Genomic DNA, 7575 nt, shown 5'->3' on the forward strand with positions numbered 1-7575 from the left:
ATATATATATATATATATATATATATATATATATATATATATATATATATATATATATATATATATATATATATATATATATATATATATATATTTATATACGTGTGTGTGTGTGTGTGTGTGTGTGTGTGTGTGTGTGTGTGTGTGTGTGTGTGTGTGTGTGTGTGTGTGTGTGTGTGTGTGCGCGTGCATGCGTGTGTACTTGTATTTCTACCCTTCTTGAGACACCAACAAGGAAAAGTACCTTCCATATGAGGACCGGTGAACAAGTTAGGACCGAAATCATGGTCCCAATACGGAAAACCATTGCATCTAATAGAGAATGTCTCATTTGCACCCCTGGTGGTGAAATCTATCAAAGTTAGGGTGGTCCCAAAAAGGAAGGATTTTTCAAATTGACTGTGTGTCGGTTTTAAAAGTGCTCCCCCTCTGGTCAACATATGAAATAACAAGTGTGTGTAAGAAATTGAAATGTGCCCCCTTTGGCCAAAATGAATTGTTTTTAAATATATATACATACATGTATATAGAGACATACTGTAATAACTTGAAAGAAGATTAAAAAACAATTACAAACAAAAAATTCAACAACAACAAAAATAAACTAAGAGCAGACTTTTTTCTTAGAAAATTGGGAACAATTTCTCATATTCTTTCTGTTTCTTTAATATTGCAATATTTTCTCGTAAATGTATTACTTTTTTATGTAAAATTATTACTTTTTAATGCGAAATGGTGACATTTGTCATATAAAATTCGGACTTATATCACAATATTGCCAATTTCTTTTTTGTTGTTCTTGTAAAATAGTGACATTTTTTGAGTGAAATTATGACTTGTCATAATTTTGCCAAAGCAAAATTCCAATTATTATAAAATTGCCAAAATGTAAAATTTTCTCATAAAAATTGTGACTTTTGTCGAGTAACATTACGACTCTTTTCATAAAATTGCCAACATTTTAAGCTTTTCTTGTAAAATTGCGACTGTTATTGAGTAAAATTCCAACTTTTATCATAATATTGCACAAATGTTCAGTTTTTCTTGTAAAATGTTGACTTGCGTTGAGTAAAATTACGACTTTTATTATAATACTGCCAAAATTCTAAGTTTTTCTTGTGAAATTGTGACCTTTTTCTTGTGAAATTCCAACTCATTTTTCACAACAAGCTTTTTTATATATGCATGGTATGTATATATTGGTAATGTTGTAAATACAAATCTCTGCTGGCCCCACTATGGACTGGACTCTCACTATTATGTTAGATCCACTATGGACTGGACTCTCACTATTATGTTAGATCCACCATGGACTGGACTCTCATTATTATGTTAGATCCACTATGGACTGGACTCTCACTATTATGTTAGATCCACTATGAACTGGACTCTCACAATATTATGCTAGATCCACTCGACGTCCATTGCACCGGTCGCCCATGGAGGGGTCCCCACATCTGCAGTCCCCTCCAAGGTTTCTCATTGTCATCCCATTGGGTTGAGTTTTTTCTTGCCGTGATGTGGGGTCTGAGCCGAGGATGTCGTTGTGGCTTGTGCAGCCCTTTGAGACACTTGTGATTCAGGGCTATATAAGTAAACATTGATTGATTGATTGATTGATATCTAGAAAGGGTGGTCCTAAAGAGGTAGGCATTTTTCGGAGGTCTCAAGAATGTATCAAATACAAGAGTGTGTGTGTGTGTGTGTGTGTGTGTGTGTGTGTGTGTGTGTGTGTGTGTGTGTGTGTGTGTGTGTGTGTGTGTGTGTGTTTGTTCTGGCAATGCTTACTTAATCAATCAATCAATCAATGTTTATTTATATAGCCCTAAATCACAAGTGTCTCAAAGGGCTGTACAAGCCACAACGACATCCTCGGTACAGAGCCCACATACGGGCAAGGAAAACTCACCCCAGTGGGATGTCAATGTGAATGACTATGAGAAACCTTGGAGAGGACCGCATATGTGGGTAACCCCCCCCCCCCCCTCTAGGGGAGACCGAAAGCAATGGATGTCGAGTGGGTCTGACATAATATTGTGAAAGTCCAACACATCAGCGAAAGTCCAGTCCATGGTGGGGCCAGCAGGAACCATCCCGAGCGGAGACGGGTCAGCAGCGTAGAGATGTCCCCATCCGATGAACAGGCTAGCGGTCCACCCCGGGTTGGGAGCAGAGTAGAAAAGAAAAGAAAAGAAACGGCAGATCAACTGGTCTAAAAAGGGAGTCTATTTAAAGGCTAGAGTATACAAATGAGTTTTAAGATGAGACTTAAATGCTTCTACTGAGGTAGCATCTCTAACTTTTACCGGGAGGGCATTCCATAATATTGGAGCCCAAATAGAAAACGCTCTATAGCCCGCAGACTTTTTTTGGGCTCTGGAAATCACTAATAAGCCGGAGTTCTTTGAACGCAGATTTCTTGCCGGGACATATGGTACAATACAATCGGCAAGATAGGCAGGAGCTTGACCGTGTAGTATTTTATACGTAAGTAGTAAAACCTTAAAGTCGCATCTTAGGTGCACAGGAAGCCAGTGCAAGTGAGCCAGTATAGGCGTAATATGATCAAACTTTCTTGTTTTTGTCAAAAGTCTAGCAGCCGCATTTTGTACCATCTGTAATCTTTTAATGCCAGACATAGAGAGGCCCGAAAATAAAACGTTACAGTAATCGAGACGAGATGTAACGAATGCATGGATAATGATCTCAGCATCGTTTGTGGACAAAATGGAACGAATTTTAGCGATATTACGGAGATGAAAGAAGGCCGTTTTAGTAACACTCTTAATGTGTGACTCAAACGAGAGAGTTGGGTCAAAGATAATACCTAGATTCTTTACCGAGTCGCCTTGTTTAATTGTTTGGTTGTCAAATGTTAAGGTGGTATTATTAAATAGATGTCGGTGTTGAGCAGGACCGATAATCAGCATTTCCGTTTTCTTAGCGTTGAGTTGCAAAAAGTTAGCGGACATCCATTGTTTAATTTCATTAAGACACGCCTCCAGCTGACTACAATCCGGCGTGTTGGTCAGCTTTAGGGGCATGTAGAGTTGGGTGTCATCCGCATAACAGTGAAAGCTAACACCGTATTTGCGTATGATGTCACCTAGCGGCAGCATGTAAATACTAAAGAGTGCAGGACCAAGAACCGAACCCTGGGGAACTCCGCACGTTACCTTAACATAGTCCGAGGTCACATTGTTATGGGAGACACACTGCATCCTGTCAGTAAGATAAGAGTTAAACCAAGACAAGGCTAAGTCTGACATCCCAATACGCGTTTTGATACGCTCTAATAAAATATTATGATCAACAGTATCGAAAGCGGCGCTAAGATCAAGAAGCAGCAACATAGATGACGCATCAGAATCCATCGTTAGCAATAGACCAATAGTCATTTTTGCGAGGGCTGTCTCCGTAGAGTGATTTGCCCTGAAACCGGATTGAAAAGGTTCACAGAGATTGTTAGACGCTAAGTGTTCATTTAGCTGCTGTGCGACAATTTTTTCAAGGATTTTCGAGATAAATGGAAGGTGGGACACCGGCCGGTAGTTCACCATGAGGTCAGGATCGAGGTTAGGTCTTTTGAGTAGAGGATGAATAACCGCTTTTTTGAATGCTAGGGGAACAGTGCCAGAGGAAAGTGATAAGTTTATAATATTTAACACTGATGGACCTAATAAAACAAAAAGCTCCTTGATAAGTTTCCCAGGAATTGGGTCAAGTAAACATGTTGTTTGTTTTGTCCCATTTACACATTTTAACAATTCCTCCAATGTTATTTCATCAAAGAGGGAGAAACTATTTTGGAGGGCAGTGTCCGTCGTATATACAGTCGTATCTGTGTTAATAGAACCCAGTTGTAGCTGAGATGCATTGTCTTTAATCTCTTTTCTAATGACTTCAATTTTCTTATTAAAGAAATTCATAAAGTCATCTGCTGAGTGGGTGGAGCTACTGGGAGGAGTCCCTTGTTGGGTTAGCGATGCTACTGTACTAAACAAAAATGTAGGATCATTTTTGTTGAGGTGGATGAGATTTGAGTAATATTTAGCTTTTGCTGAGGTAAGCATGCGTTTATAAGTTATTAAACTATCACTCCATGCTTGATGGAAAACCTCAAGTTTAGTCGCACGCCATTTGCGTTCAAGCTTTCTACATGATCATTTCTGGGCTTTAGTTTCTTCTGTAAACCATGGGGTACGCCTTTTAGGGGCCCTTTTTAGCTTTAGCGGTGCTACACTATCAATGGTGTCGCGCAGGGCGTCGTTAAAGTTGTTAGTGAGGTTATCAATAGAGCCCACATAATTTGGGAATGGTGCCATTACCGAAGGCAGTAGGTCAGTAAGAGTCGTCGTTGTGGCAGCATTAATGTTGCGGCTGCTATAGTAGTTATTATTATTAGTTTGTTGACAATGAGTCAGAACTTCGAATTTTATAAGGTAATGATCGGACATTACTTTAGTGTACGGGAGTATCGTAACTTTGGAGGTGGTGACACCCCTGACGAGCACTAGATCTATCGTATTACCGTTGCGATGCGTGGGTTCATTTATTATTTGTGTAAGACCACAGCTATCAATTATAGTCTGGAGCGCCACGCATGGAGGGTCCGATGGGGTATTCATATGGATGTTAAAGTCTCCCATTATGATTATATTGTCGGCGTGCGTCACTAGATCAGCAACGAACTCTGAAAATTAATTGATAACGTCCGAATAGGGCCCTGGGGGGCGGTAGATGACAGCCAGGTGCACAGGCAGCGGTGTGACAAACCTCACAGTAAGCACCTCAAACGAGTTATATTTATTATTTAGGTCCGAGGTAAGGCTAAAGTTTTTGTTGTATATTATTGCAACACCCCCACTCCTTTTAATGGGACGGGCAATATGCGTTCCCATATAGCCAGGAGGAGACGCCTCACCCAGCGCAAAAAATTTGTCTGGTTTGAGCCAGGTCTCGGCTAGACTTAATGGGGACGTCGCTCTGTTTACACAGTCACCTTTAGGGCACCTCTGAAGGTATGGTGACAAAAAAACAGGTGCCCTAAAGGGAAACCTTTTAAATGATTTGCTTTAACAATTAAGTGGTGAAACTTCCTATAAGAGGACAGCTGTCGTGCTGTATTCTGAGGATCATGTCATATTATATATTTTTTTATTTTTTTTATTTTTATTTTTTTCATAAATGGTCCTCAGTAGTCACGTACAAATTTGTGTGAATTATGCAAAATTATTTAAATTTGGTCCCCATGAACTATATTATCTCTTTTTCCCCAGGGTCCCCAGTAAGAATGATCAGCACATTACTTCATCCATCCAGAGATTTAAAGACGTGTAGGAGCTAACTGGGCAGTGGCCATTTTACCAAAAAAAATTATACCTCCACAACCTGTAGAAAGGGTGGTCCCCACAAGTATTGATCAAAAACTTGGTCCCCATGCCAAAATGATAACCAGTGTGTGTGTGTGTGTGTGTGTGTGTGTGTGTGTGTGTGTGTGTGTGTGTGTGTGTGTGTGTGTGTGTAAAGCAGCATTACAAAAGTCACAATTTCTCTACAATTGTTGGTCCGGATGTCAGCAAAATGAGGGTAATATGTTTTCTTTTTTGGTCTTTCTGTGTATATTTTTCATGTTTATTGCGCCAATGAGAGCGTGCTGGTCCTATAAACACTGCATCAATATTATGCAGCGGAGTGCATCAAATACGGCCGCAAAATAATATTTTGATGAAATAAAAGCATGTTTTTTGTAAGTTTGTATGTTTAAAACTAGACTATTTTGGTTTATTTTGTCGGGAAACGACCGCAACGCATGCTTCCGGGCACAGCCGCACACGTCCTTGGTAGCAAACATGGCGGCTGTTGTTTAGTTGGCCATACTCTCTGTAATGCTTACAAGCAAAAAATCTGACTATACAATGGAATAGATCCCTATACTTATCAAAAAAAAAGTTTTGCTGAAAACAACATAAGCACAGGGCATGTTTCTTCGAGAAAGGCTAAATGACGACATTAAGAACAGATGCTGGCTTGACCACCACACATATTTAATGAGCCGGAGGTGACGTCATGTATGTTATGTTGCTTCGGTGAGTTGCTGCTGTTTGTTTCCTCTTTGTCCGCTGAGTTTGTCGTCTCGTTGTTTTGGCTTGTTAAATAATTCATCACCTCCTTGTTATGTTTGTGTGATGTACAGTACCGTACAGCACTTTATATTGTGTCCAAAGTGTACTGACCTTCACTAAAAGGGCTTTTGTCGAGGCTGGAACCAATTATTCACGTTTACACTGTTTCCTATGGAGAACGTTGCTTCGCTATATGAACTTTTCGGTTTATGAACCACGCTCCAAGAACCAATTAAGTTTGTACATCGAGGTTTTACTGTATAACAACAACTGTCTGCAAGTAAAAGAAGGCTTTGCAAGTACAAAAACAAATTTCTTCAAGTTAAAACTTTTGAAAGTAATGTTCCACCATGTGAGATCCACACACTTGCACTCAAAGCACCAGTAATTCGCACTCTACAACAACAGGTGGTGCTGTTATGTCATTTTAAACAGAGCCGTATATGGAGAGAGTATGGCCAACTTGGTTTTAAAGTCGGTAGCAAACATGGCGCCCTGAAGTCACGCGAGGGGCTTTTGACCAATCGTTTACGACAAACTTTTTTCCACTAAGTACCATCTCAGAAAACACTTGGCTCTCCAAGTACCACCATAATGACCAACATTAACATAGAGAAGCGTTGCAGGTCTAAGTTTTCATCAACAACAAGGCAGCTATTTAACATTTTTAGCAACTGTAACATGACACAATTTGAACAGTAACACTGTGTTTGAATGTTTGATTGATTATTTGGCGTACCATTAGCTGCAGCCCGCGTACCACAGTTTGAGAATCTGATCATCCGGCCATTCTCTCTCTGATTGGTCAAAAGCCCCTCACGTGACTACAGGGCGCCATGTTTGCTACCGACTTTAAAACCGAGTTGGCCATACTCTCTCCGTACACGGCTTTAATTTTAAGGTTGTCAGAGCTACTGTTATTTGCGCCTGGCGCCATCCGTCAAATATAACAAAGAATAAGCAGGGTAGGGAACAAAATGGCAGACAGAAGAGAGGGGAAACTTACAGGTTGAGCTTGTTTCCCCTATCTTCTGTCCACCATTTTACTCCCCACCCTGCTTGTTCTTTGTTCTTTAGGCCTTAAATTGACTCAGCAGCACCACCTGAGGTTGTAGAGTGCAAATTACAGGTGCTTTGAGTGCAATTGTTATAATTGTGTATTGTTTTCTTACTTGCAGAATTTTTTTAAATAAGAAAACAGCTGTTTTACTTATGAAACATTTTTGTGTTTGTGGAGTTTTGGCAGTAATTTCACTCCACAGACAACATTCACACACTAGGGCCAATTTAGTGTTGCCAATCAACCTATCCCCAGGTGCATGTTTTTGGCGTGGGAGGAAGCCGGAGTACCCGGAGGGAACCCACGCATGATCAGCCCTTTGAGACACTTGTGATTTAGGGCTATATAAATAAACATTGATTGATTGATTGATTGATTGATCATAATTAA

Source organism: Entelurus aequoreus, linkage group LG02 (genome assembly GCF_033978785.1).
Source record: "Entelurus aequoreus isolate RoL-2023_Sb linkage group LG02, RoL_Eaeq_v1.1, whole genome shotgun sequence".
In the NCBI taxonomy this organism is placed as follows: Eukaryota; Metazoa; Chordata; class Actinopteri; order Syngnathiformes; family Syngnathidae; genus Entelurus; species Entelurus aequoreus.